This window comes from Artemia sp. Qi Xiang Cuo, chromosome 1 (assembly GCF_049724085.1).
Source record: "Artemia sp. Qi Xiang Cuo chromosome 1, ASM4972408v1, whole genome shotgun sequence".
Classification (NCBI taxonomy): domain Eukaryota; kingdom Metazoa; phylum Arthropoda; class Branchiopoda; order Anostraca; family Artemiidae; genus Artemia; species Artemia sp. Qi Xiang Cuo.
Genome location: NC_142794.1, coordinates 53739760 through 53753528, shown reverse-complemented (window position 1 = coordinate 53753528; position 13769 = coordinate 53739760).

Genomic DNA, 13769 nt, shown 5'->3' with positions numbered 1-13769 from the left:
GTAGCATTCATGATGATTTTCACTTTAATGAAAATGGAAGCCATTATAAGAAATGTGTACTATTTACGGTGCTTCCATTTAGGACGTTCATATTCCAATTTTGGCCTCACATTTTAAACTAGTGGCTTAAAACACCCTTATGTATGCTGTTCTTATTTTGAGCTTAAATTTTGCAATATTAGCTTTGTAGTTAACAAGCATCGAACCCCTTGAATACCAATTATTTATGAGAAATGTCGTGTTTTGTGTTAAGAAGTTTTAGGTTTGTATTTGGTGTCTACAAAAATCCTTAATCACTAGCTCTGGTGAAAATCAAACACCATATTTGAAGATGTACCTCCCATGGTTACTATTTTTCTTATTAATCTCTCATTTATAATCCAGAAAACTTAATCTCTGATGCAGAAATTCAACGCCATTTGTGAAAAAGAGGGGCTGTAAATTTTGTTTTGCCTTAGGACGCTCATATTGCAATTCCAGCTCTGCATTAGTTGCTTCAAGTTCCTTTAGTTTTGAAAATTATTTGGGTCCATTGCTGTAGATGCGCAGGTTATGTCTTTACTTGATGCTCATTTTTTGGACTCTCCCACCGTTCATTACAATTTTTCTGTTAATTGTTTCATCTTATGGGCAAAGAGTAAAAAAAAACTTCTGACAACTTTATACATAGTGTATTTTGTGATTCTTCCACAAAAATTGAAAAGTTTTTTTTTCCAAATGATAGTGAAGAGCCACTTTAAACTTAAAACCCTCACCTTTTATACTATAATTTAACTAGTGCGTCAATTAAGTTACTTTAGAGTACAACCGATATAGCCACCTGGTACTGCAATTGTTTAATTTGTTGATTGCCTTTTAAAACGCCAAGCGGAAAATTTTATTATTAAAATGAAATGGGAATGAACAAACCTTTTCATTCTTGAAGCGCCGTGACAAATTATGTCTTTACTTTGTTGAACTTTTCATCACATTGTTCTTATGTAAGAGCATTCATTTTTGAATCAGTGAGAAAAACCCGTTGAACCTTTGTTGAACTTTTCATCACATTGCTCTTATGTAAGAGCCTTAATTTTTGAATCACTGAGAAAAAACCGTTGAACCTTTGTTGAACTTTTCATCACATTGTTTTTATGTTAGAGCATTCATTTTTGAATCACTGAGAAAAACCGTCAATTAAGTCAGTGGGGTGTTAGAATCCTTTTCCTGTATAGAATAACCATTGTTTTGGTTTAACATTAATTTCTGTTCATTTTTAACATCATATTTAAGTAACACAAGCATTAGATACTATTATCTTAAACCTCCTACATTACCCAAGGTTTTACTTTTGTTACAGTAATTTGAGAATAAAGGCTCATTTGCATTTATTTGCTTTACGCAGACAAATAAAATTTCATTAGTATGAAGTTAGAAGTTGCTTTACGCATCAGTTCAATTTTTTCTACAGTGCTTTGACATTAAACAAACTAATATTTCCCATTAAAAAACCGTTCAGCAAAAACAGGGCAGATTCAGTTGTCCGTGACTCCCAGCTCAGAAAAGAATCATGTGACGTTGTGCGATGGATACTTGAAATCATTCTACGAATCAAGTATTCCTCATTATACACTCATTGAATCCGGATCCTCAGGCTGCTCTTTTTTTCTTTTTTTATGCATGTCTGAATAAACTGAGTAAACGTCTAGAATAAGTATTCGTTTAGTATGGCCTGCATGTTCCACCGCGCGGTAGAATGTCCTCTGAAACTAAGATGTTATAAGATTAGCTGTTGAAATTTCTAAACTGATTGACGGTCTCAGAATTGCCACTCAACAGTAATTTGACTCTATCTATGCGAAGATTGTTGTTTTGTGGCTCATGCTGTCCCTCTTTTCCGCAAATGCATCCGATCAAAATTTTTAGATAGCCATTTTGTTCAAGATAGTCCTAAGATCACATAACAATGGCTCCGGGGTCGACACAACCCCCTATAGCTGGGGGTAAGGGTTGTAAGTTTTACCCCAAGGACATATAAGGTTTTTATCGAAGGGATGGACGTGTAAACTTTGGAGGAGGCCTATTTGATTTGAAATAGAAAATTCTAGTTCTTTTTTGAGGACATGATTATGCTAGTTCCCATTGTTAAGATATAAGGTGTTTATCGAAGCGTTGATTGTATAAACTCTGGAGGAGGCTTATTTGACTGTAAACTAAAAGTTCTAGTTCCTTTATTAAGAGTCAAAAATAATCAGACGGCACCCACTTCCTCCCGCTTGCCCCCCTTTTCTCCCAAATGAACCCGATGAAAATTATGAGATAGCTATTTTGTTCGAAATAGTCAAAGGCAAAATAACTCTGCCTCAAGAGTTGACACCCCAGGGTAAGGGCTATAAGTTACGATAGTCGCCCATTGTTAACATATAAGGTTTTCATGAAAGGGTGGTCATATAAACTTTGGAAGGGGCTATGTCGATTTCCAATCGATATAGCCCTCTCTGGAATTAGTAAAACCTTAAAGCCACAATGAAAATTTGGAAAACAGTCTAAAATTCAAATAACTGCTTCCGTGGTTGACCCCCCCACCTCCCGCCCTGGAGCAAGGGCTGCATGTTATGCGAGTTGCTTATTGTTAACATATACGGTTTTTATGGAAGGGGTGGTCGTTTAAACTTTGATTGTAAATGGAAAGTTTTAGTACCATTGTTAAGAGTCAAAAGTGATCGAAGAGCAACCTACCCCCCCCTCCCCACACCCTTTTTATCCATATGTCTCTGATCAAAATGTGATGATAACCATTTTGCTCAAAATAGTTCAAAGGTCAAATAAAAATGCCTCTGGGGTTGACACACATTCCCCAGCCTCCGGGAAAAAGCTTTATATTATGCAATTTACCCACTGTTGATATGTAAGGATTTGTTTACTGAAAAAGAGGGCATGTTTGATCCCGAGTTTCCAAAAACGCTTAGAGTATTGAGGTGGAAACTTAAGCAAATGTTGAGAGGGATGCCTAATACAATTAAAACACTTTATGTGCTTCCTGGTTGTGAAAAGGGAGTATCAGCAAAATCTAAAGAACGACTGAGGGTATGAGGTTACAAATTTCAAGATATTTTAGACTAAGGGTATTTTAGGCTAGGTAAGGAAAATTGTAGGCTATCCGTCGCCCCCCCCCCCATCCTCCTTACTCTTTTTAGGTGCCTTCTCTGTTAAACACTCATCAAAATGTTTGAATTTTCATTTTGTTCAAACTAGTCAAAAGGCCAAATAGCTATATATATATATTTATTTGTGCCCGCTTACAATGGATAAATGAAAAAAAAAGCGGAGTACAAAAGAAAGAAGAAAAACATATTTGACACTAAAAATTAAATTCAGGTATTTCATTTACAGAAACAGTTGAGTCAGCGGTGAGTCGTAGAGTTTACTGAGGGATCGTCTTGAGGCTGTCTATGCTAGATCAATCACCTTGGTACTTTCAGGAATGACCTACCCGCATAGCCCGGGGGGAAGGATTGTAAATTATGCAATTTCCCATTGTTTATATGCTGGATTTATCATCAGGAAAAAGGGAAATATCTGATTTTGGGTATATCTGAAAAGGCTAAGGGCATTAGGGTGAAACCTTGGAGAAGGATGAGGGGTGTGTTACACTAACTCCAAAGGCACTATGTGCATCCAGTTTATCGAAAACTAGGATCTGCAATATTTTAAGAACAGCTAAGGGTATCGAGTTGAAACTTCTAGGACATGTTGGGGGGGGGTGATAAGTCATTGAAGGGCCACCAGCCCCTCCCATGCCTTATTAATTGAAATCCCTCCAAAAATATTTGATCATAATTTCAAAAAAGACACCTTGTTAAAAATAGTCAAACGCTCAAATAACTATGTCTACGGGGATTACATAACACACCACAGCTTTGGAGAGGGATACAGAACACAATAAAGCACACTCTGTGTATGCTGGTTGCCAGAAGAACGTACAGTATCTAAGGAACGGCTGAGGGTACTAAGTTGAAAACTTCAGGGTATATCGAAGACCAATCGGAGGGTAACAATCCCCTTTTTAGATGTTCCCTCCTCTCGTCACTGATCAAAATTTTGGAAAAGCAATTTTGTTCAAAACAGTAAAAAAAATCTTGTAATTATGCCTCCAGGGATGCTATGGCCCCACAGCTCCTAGGGTAACGATCGTAAATTATGCAGTTTGCCTCTTTTTACATGCAGGATTTATCGTTAAAAAAAGGAGGAATTTATTCTAGGTGTGATCGAAAAGGCTAAGGATATTAAGGTGAAATCTTGGTTAATGTTGTGGGGCATGTTAAACTAAATCTAAACATACTATGCATATCCTGTTTATCCAAAAATATTCATCTGCAATCTCACAAGAACAGCTGGGGGTATTCAGTTTAAACTTTCAGAGCATGTTAGTAGAAGTGACCCTATAACTCGTGTCACGCACCCCTGCTGCCACCTATAACTTTTTTGCACCCCAAATAAGGGCATAGCCTCCCTAGGGAGAAAGATTGCGTAATCAGTCAATAACCTCTTTTTCCAAGGTCGATTTATTTGATGTTTCTATGTGTAATAACTCCGGAACGAAGGTTGCACATGCGCATTGAATTCTAACGGGAACAATGTTATTGATCTAGGACTCGAGGGGGAAGTGAATTTCCGAGAACTTGATTGCGTAAACGATCGTGAATGTCATGGTGTCCAGAAATAGTATTTGTTGTTATTGCTCTCGCCAAATGTTATGAGTTTCCCGGAAACAGTTAGATCACGTGTTTCCCTTCTCAGCCAATCAGAGGGCTTTGTTTACATAGTAGCGGCGGAGTGAATATAAAGAAAGGATTTTTGTTATAGTTTTATTAGTCTGTGAATAGAATTCAAGGAGTGAGAAGGACAGTTTTGACTTTACTCTTTTGGATATATATTTGTGATGGCGATGAGTGGAATGTTTACCCTATTAGAAGTTGATAGTGGAGTTGATGATAATAGTACAAGAGCACCAACCATTGCGGTGGAAATCACGAAAGGATCACATCTTTGTCTGGAATGGGATGCAGTATATGTAAGATATGTGATATCCTTGAGCAAATTTAAAATGGAAGATCAATTATGTTTCGCCGCAAAGATTAATATAGCACATGTGAATAGACTTCAATGTGCTTTAAGTGCATTGGTGAAACATATCGAAGACAATAAACAGTATTGTTAATTGTATATGCTCTGTATTATTGATGTTGTTGTAATTATTCAATAAAATTGTTTCGAAATCAAAAATGTTTTGTTTCTTTTCTGACTAGGGCTAACGAATCAGGTTCAGTCTAGAGCCAGCAGCCAGAGTGAAAGGACTGAAAAAAGAAGAAATTCGAGAAAGAGAGACTTAGATCAAATCTAGTGTTCATGGAAAAACATTTGATTTTGGATGATATTTTTCTCAAGTTATCTCTTAAACGCGGGATATTCTCATGTCAGGGAACAATTGACAATATAATGAGGAGCGATTCTCCCCCATTGGACTATTGTACGAAACTTTTAAAATGTGACTCAAATGCTTATAGTCAATTTATTGATATATTAATTGGAACAAAGCAGAATCATATTGTGGTTATACTTTTGAAAATATTGCCAATGGATTCAATGTAGATGGCTCCCCCCATCATTCGAAAGAGGTAACGTCACAGAGCTACTCCTCTCTCCCCCAGTTCCCTCTCGTTGAATTTATGGAGCGAGGATGATCAGTTTCGTTTTAGCTGTGAGTGAGTTGACATCGGAAACCGAAAAATGTTCTATATATGTCCATTGTGCATGTACACTCTTGGCAGTTGGAATTAATGTGAGAATTGTACAATTATTGATGACTATAGTGAAAAGTGTAAATTATGTAATCCTTGTAAATTACATAGAGGCTATGCAGTACAAATTAAAGGATGTAATTCATGTCTTGAGGAGGTGTGTGACTCTCATCCTAGAGGGCACCTGTGCTCCAATTGTCACTATGATAAATGTGATCAGTGGGAGAATACTTACCCCGCTATGATTGGATAGAATCCTAAACGTGATTTTATTTTATATCTACGAGATTGGTATCGTCGTGGTTTTAGTTTGTTCTGGGAAGAGAAATTTGGTCTGCAATTCAACTGTTAGGCTAACAAGACAATCTGGTTTCTACGTCATCGTTGCGAAGACACCACCTACTATGACTATAAACCAAGTGATTTTTATTTGGCTGTGACGGAATGTGATTCACCATTTGAAAACATTGTATGTGATATTGCTTCCAATAGACAGATTGAAACTCGTGAATTTCATGATATGAATGCAAATAGTATCATTGACTATACAAAGAGATATGACAAGAGTGAAGTTACATTGTACTGCAGAAAATGTGACCTTGACTTTGCCGTCAATCAACATCAGTATACAGCGAATCCAGATGATTTATCAGTATTAGTGATTCACGACAGTTGCCTATACCTCAAAGATTAAGAAATCTAAAAGTGAAGATTTAAAGACATTGTTGTATATATATGCATTTTATTAATAAACAAATTCACAAACATTTTGTAAGCACTTTACTCTTAGGGCACTGAAATCAATACTATATAGGTCTGAGAGGATATTTTCCACTAGAAAGTCATTCAGACGGGGATTGTCAACACAAATGTGGAGAAACTGCTTGTAAGTATAGCCGCGACATCGGAACACAAAATATAGTAGTGCATGGAAGCCACAGCTTTTAGTCGTTAGATCCTGAACCCTCTTCCGATTTTGAATAATATTTTTCCCCCTGCTCTCAATATAGTTGCTGATGTGGGGTGTGTAGAATGTATAGGGTAGACCAAGAGGATAAAAAAATTCAATCGTCTGCAGTGTTTGAAAGATGCACAGCCAATGACCCGTTAGCACAGTCGACGGACTGCTATTAACAATAATCAAGGTATTGTTCGCGCTTTGAATTTTTCCAAGAAAGTCCGAGGGTAGACAATAGGATTTGTAGTGGGAAATGTAGGGGTCCATATTAAATACATTGATTATTTGACTGTTGTTCTTGGTGCTAAGTCTAGTAGAACCCTGCCATCAGGATTGATTTACCGATAAGTTTCACATTGATTTAGCGAGATTATGGCAATACTCTGAGCTAACGGGTTAGCAAATGTACACTCTAAACGCAAACTCCCTGTACATACTATACTCATATTCTGTGTACCAGACAAATCTAGTACAATGATACCATTTGTTTTAGCAAATATTTCTTCGGTTATACCATTTTCAAATAGTTGCGAGTCGTGATCTAGGGTTTGCATGGTCAACTCGTACAATGTTCTATAGGATTTATAAAAAGATAGATTGTAGAGTGGGATGCCGTTTACTTTGCACACAAGAGATGAAAGCCCAAACATCTCGAATTTATGTGGACATTCAGTCCATGATCCTATTGCACTGGCGCTCTTTACAAATGCCAAAGCCAGTTTTGACGGAATTTCGCCATTGATAAAGGATGAATCGGTGAAGGTGCGTGACCCCATGGCAATATGACGTTGATTGTTGATTGTATGAGGAACAAGTAGTTTAATGTTTTTGCCATTGGCTCTCAGTTTGTCCACGGCCGAAGCAACAGAACTCATAACCTGTTGTTTGCGTACAAGAAGTATTGCTGAGGTGAGGGAGAGACTCACATCAGGATTGATAGCAAGTTCTTTTCTCAATATGAAATTGGATGGTGCAAGCGTCAATTTTATATCCACTTTAACCTTGGGTGGCAGCCATTGGGGTATATTAAATATTTCATGATATATTTTTCCAACTAGATGCAATTCACTAGTTGTAGCATTTTTAAGTGCATCTGTACTTTCAGTATTAGTAATATATTCATATCCATTGGAGATGCCTCTCAATCCCTTGTATGACTTGGGTGTCAACAGCATGAATTGCTTGTAGCTTGTATAATTTGAGAGATTATTGCTTGTGCTCACCAGCATTCCATTGATGTAGACACTGATTTAACAAAATAAATTATGTAGTATACAATTTTCATAGGATATCACATCGGCCCGAATCGGCATTGTATTATCGGATTTCAGGACTTTCATTTGCAAATCTATAAATGTGGAAGACATGTCCATAAAGTAGTCTTCATTGGAATAAATTTGAAAGTGGATATTATCGGAGAGGGGTTGTTGTGGATAAAATTGTTCATAGTATCCATGCTTGACACTCACAACAACATTTTCAGCATTGAATAGAGTCAATGAGGCGGTGATTGAAGGTTGAGAATCCTTATGCGGTAGGTAGGACATTTTAGGAGAAGAAATCTAGTTTCGATCTAACAATTTTCTTCCTGGGGCTTCTGTTTACACTACGTGTCGGCTTTTTCCTTCTTTTCTTTGACAAAAGGGTTGATGCCTTACGTGTCCGACCTGAGTGGAGACTGTTGAAGGATACTTTGTTACTCGACCTTTTTAAACTTGCTCCAGTCTGCCTTAGTCTCTCAATAAGAGTTCATCGACTCGACCTGAATATTTTAATAATGCTTTATTTAAAATCCTTGTGAAAGATCCAGTCGAATAGTGTATAGGAAGCGAAATCCTTTGCAGCCGGTACAATATATTTTCTAGCCAGAGGCAGTGCAGAGCGAAACAGCTTAGCAAACCAACTGCCAAGACCGTAGCCAGACATTGACGAGCGACCCTTGTAATAGTGCATTCCACTGCCCTGTTGTCTTGGGCCAAGAGTATTAACATAGCGGTCAATATCAGGACAAGTGAATACCACTTTTCTATTAGACATCTTGTTGTTGAACGATGGGTCGAAAATGGGATGTAATCACGGCCACCCCTTATGAAATTGCTATGGGATCACCCAATTCGGTTCTTAGTGTTAACCGACAGAGTTCCAAATAGGGAAGTGCTTACGGGAATATACTGTAGATGCTTTATATTGTAGTGGTGAATAATTTCTTGATTGGTTTTTCGTTCAAGAACTCGTTGGAGGAAGACATTTGAATTACCAACCCGAGATGCTTCCACAAATGAGGCGTAGAAAAATACACTGGTGTCCGTGGAGAAGGCAGGAGGGTAGTCAGCAAAAATGAAATTAGTGTTTCTGGCACTTTTACCATTGATTATATTGAGGTTAAAGCCAAGAACATCCTTCAGATTATCGTTGAGAATAAACTTTTCACTGGCAATAGGTGAACTAATGTAGATATCTTGCCCTCCTACTTTGAATAGTTGAAATGAAAAGCCCCCTTTTTACGAGCGGAAATTCTTTTATTAATAGAACGACATAAATCATTCATACAGGTGAGTTCCTCGTAGGGTAATTCAATATATGGATAATCCATCCAATTGATTTTTTGAATTTGTTCTTGATCACCTGTTGATGGCGGCGGCCAATCATAGGGTCTAATTTTTATTTCATATTTACGATCTTTTTTCAGGATGTCGTAGGTATTTTTGAGAATACAGTCAACAATAGCCACTTCATACTTTCCGTCGTCGAATTTGATGGTTGGGGAGAGTTTCGTCCAAAAATCACTTGTTCTATGAAGGTCGCTGTCGAAAGGATAAGATTAATTGGACAAGAAAGTCACATAGAAATCATTGGGCATTGTCACTATCTTCAGCACTGACTCAAGAATCAAAATCTGAGTTGTATCCTAGCCAGCGAACAAGCGCCTGTCTCTTGCCATGGCGTGTATGACTCTTTAATATCTTTTGAATTTGATAGATTTCACTAGTGTTTCTCACTTTTTGCAGTTCATATTCATAAAAACCGCCGAGAATCTCATCATCTTTGGTGTCTCGCATTTAATATGTCGTGGGTTCGGTGTCTAGGATTTTGGACTCTTTAAAAAGTTCAGTGCTCCATAAATAATTCCCTTTTTCGAAAATATTGGTGGTTCTATTAATTCGAACAGTATTCCCAACATTGAATTTCTTCTTCTTTTTCTTCTTCTCATTGCCATTGGAGTATTGCTTTAGAAAAGCATCAAATGTATTCTCGTTGTAGTGAACATCCGTTGGTGTAGAGTTGGACAGAGATCGATGGGGTCGTTGATTATAAATCAACATGATTTTATCTAAATCATGAATAAAATCCGGTGTATTTTTCAATGTTCAATATCTCGAAATTAATAGACGAATCGTTCGTATTAATAGTTCAGCTAATGCAGCCTTTATCGGGCTGTGACTATGATAAAGTGTTGTATTATATTCCAAAAGAACCCTTTGCACATGGGAATTAACAAATTCACTACCACGATCCGATTGAATTTTTTTATAGGAATCCTGGTCTAGAATACTTTCAATGACCTGAGCAACTTCATCGCCTCTCTTTGATCGCAGTGGAATGGCATAGGCACAACAACTAAAGACACTGATTGCCACCAGAATATATTTGTAGGGTGCATTGTGACGTTGTTGAAGTGCGTCTAGAGTTAAAAGATCCATTTGCATTATATGCAGAGGGAAAAAGGCTTTAGTTTGTCGATATTGTTTACTGCGAAGCCTATGATTCCGATGCAGTGTGTAACTTGATTCATTCTCTAGATACTCTTTTGCATTTTTCAATGTGGTGCCGGAGACAGCTTTGGAAAGCGTTTTGGGAGAACTTAAACTTCCCGCTTCGCCAATATTTTCATAGACACCTTTCAAAACTTCATCCATTTTGAGCGTAAACACGTAGTGTAATGTCCACTCCCCTTTTGCACACTGACGCGTGAATCAATTCGTCTTTGCTTTTGACTAGCAGCCACAGGTGTTGTAAAATCAGTGACGCTGCTAGTATCTTCAAATATTGAATCTTCTTCTTTTTTAAATGGTGTTGTTGGAGGACTATATTCTCTTAGTTTCTTTAGAATTTGCTTATTGATAATAAGACTTTTGGGAAAGTTTGATACATACAGAAAGGTGTATAGATTATCGTCAAGGGATAAGAGACCTTTACGATTCGTCACCATATCGCAAATTCAATCAACTAGATTATAAATCTTTCCCTGTATTATAATTCGTTTCCCTGTGCTCTAGACTTGAACCTCATCATCAGTTTGTAACACGAGACAAGATAATACTCTTTTACTCTGTTCTCGATAGGTCAGTGGCAATAGGTTTCCAATTTTCAATACAATTGAATTCAATTCCTTCTCCTTTGGTGCTGCTGCAGAATCTTGAGGAGATGTTTCCCGTTTAGAGAGATCAGTGGCGACGGGTCTCTCACGATATGGTTTATGTTTGTCCACACGTCGCAATGCATCTTGAAGTAAAAGCAGTTTTTTTGTAGTCGTCAATATTCTCATCATTAATGAATTGTCTTAGATTGTCCTCAAAATGGTCGTTGGGTAAAAAGACAAGTTCAAAGGGCGTAAATTTATATGGTTTTACCATTATCACTAGAGAAAACTGTTTAAAAGTCCAGTATTTATTGGCATTAAAAGTGTGAAAAAGCTACTACCTGCTTGAAGAGGCCGCGTTCTTTTAAATTTTTTTCCCTTGATTTTTCAAGCCCACACGCGGAAACTGGTACGCAGTTTGGTTGTGGGCTGTCTAAAACAATCTGACAGTTGAACAATTCCATCGGTTAAATTTAAAAATATTTCGTATATGAGATTAATGAAATCATTGTCAGCAATATGTCTGAGTAGGGCCTTCCTAAGCAATGGTTTTGAATTGCTTAAAACGGAAAACAGATGTCGTTGTTCGTGTAGTTTCTTCAGTGTCATAATGTCGACTGATAGTCTTTTCTACTATTCACCGGTAGATATACTGTAATTTCATTATTGAAATTTTCGGTGACTAGACGTAGATCCTCTGGTCTGCTCTGATTAAGATCCAACAAAATGTAACCGTAGGGCTTGCTGGTCACCTGAGTGTACGCTGACAACAGAAATTTAGGGGCGCCGGGGTATATCTCCTTATTGAGAGTTATGAGTGAGCTAGAATCACGAACAACTCGATAGATGATATAAATGGTGGAATTCAAAGCAATGGTTTACATGCATTTGCTCTTATAAAACAGATTATTTAGAACTATGATACCAGAAATGAGCTCATGGTGGGAGCGGACAGTAAAGAACTGCAACATTTCCTTCGAGAACTGTTAAATGAATTCAACCATATCATCAATGATCAGCCAAGAGTTCAGTTCAGTGCTATTGAAAACATCAAGTCCCCGTATGAATTGTATTGGTATGGTTGTGTCAATAGCTTTTATTTTATCATAGGACTTCTGCCAAATACTATAGCCATAGTAAATTTTTTTCGGTTTCTTCAAAAACATTTTATCACAATTTTGAATTATTTTAGCTAAAAGTGTTGTTTTCCCCGACATTGAGGGACCACACAGAAACGATCTGAAGGGTGTTTTAAATCGATACATGCTGCTGTTGGGGACAACAGTCGGACTGTAACTAACTGTAAATCATGTTTGCTCAATGAATAATTAGTAATTTCCCCATGGATCTATCTATTCAAGAACAAAAAAAACAATATTTCATGCCAGCATTTATTTCGACACTGCATGAAAACAAATATTTGCAGTCAACATGAACAACGATAAAAATAATAACACTTGTTCAACAAGAACAGTTGACAAAATTTCATGGTCAACATGAAAACTCTATTTGTTCAACATGAACAACGATAACACTCTATGTACAATATAAAACACTTTTTGTCCATCAGCAGCACTTATTGTCTTTAAGCACCTTTCTGTCCATCTTTTAAAGCACTTATTGTCAACTTAAACACTTTTCTGTACAAAAAAACAAACTTTTATATACAATAACACTTTTTGTATAACAAAATACACAGAAAACACATGGAACTACTAGCACAGTTGAACATTATGAATTTAAAGGTGGGATCCCCCCCCCGGGGACCGCGGGGCCGAAGGCCGGCCGGCCACGGGCGGGACGGTGGTAATGTCCCGACGGAGGAAATGTCCCATTGTCCTCGACGGTGGTAATGTCGGGGAACTCACAAGGATTCTCAAGCCATTGATAGTTCCCACACGGCAAAGAGTAGTGGGACATTGCCGAGGGGTACAATGAGTTCATGTCCAAGAACACTGCATTTGACTTTGCACCGGTGCTTTGTCCGCTCGGATCGGTTGATAAGACGCGGTCCACATGAAAAACATACCCTCCCCGCATTGAACGCTCTACAAAAAGGTGCTGATCTGCATCGGTGATTAAGCCTATTTCCTCCCTGCTAATTTTTAAAATTAAATCCATTACTAAATGGGGTGTAGAAAAATAATAGCCTATATTTAACCCGAACTCTGAATAGATTTGGTCTGTATTCTTGCAGCGTATATCCAACAAAGTTAGAACGTCACTGACCAAGTACAGTCTACAATAATCCCACCCATTTTTACAATCCCCCTTGGACCACACCTTCTTGGCAAACTCATACTCCTCGGCTGTGCATTCACTGTTGGTCAGTGAATTGTAAAAGCTTCAATTGGAGGTAGTTTCTCCTCACTTAAGCGTGCACCAGAACAGTAATAATCGTATGCGTATATACCTTTGCAGGTCAACAGGTCATACATTTCACTGTCTGGAATGTGCTGTTTAAGCAAGGGAAAGCCATGAAAATTGTCGCGTTTTTGAACTTGAATCAATTGACTCAATGCCTTGGGGAAAAAACTAAAGGAATATAAATGCCTGATTTTATTCCAGCACGTACGCCCATTATCCACTGCCTGCCAGTTCAGCTCGAGGCGCAACAGCTTCTCGGCCGATTTGGGAATTATGTTGTAGGTAAATGAACTATTTACCCATGGAC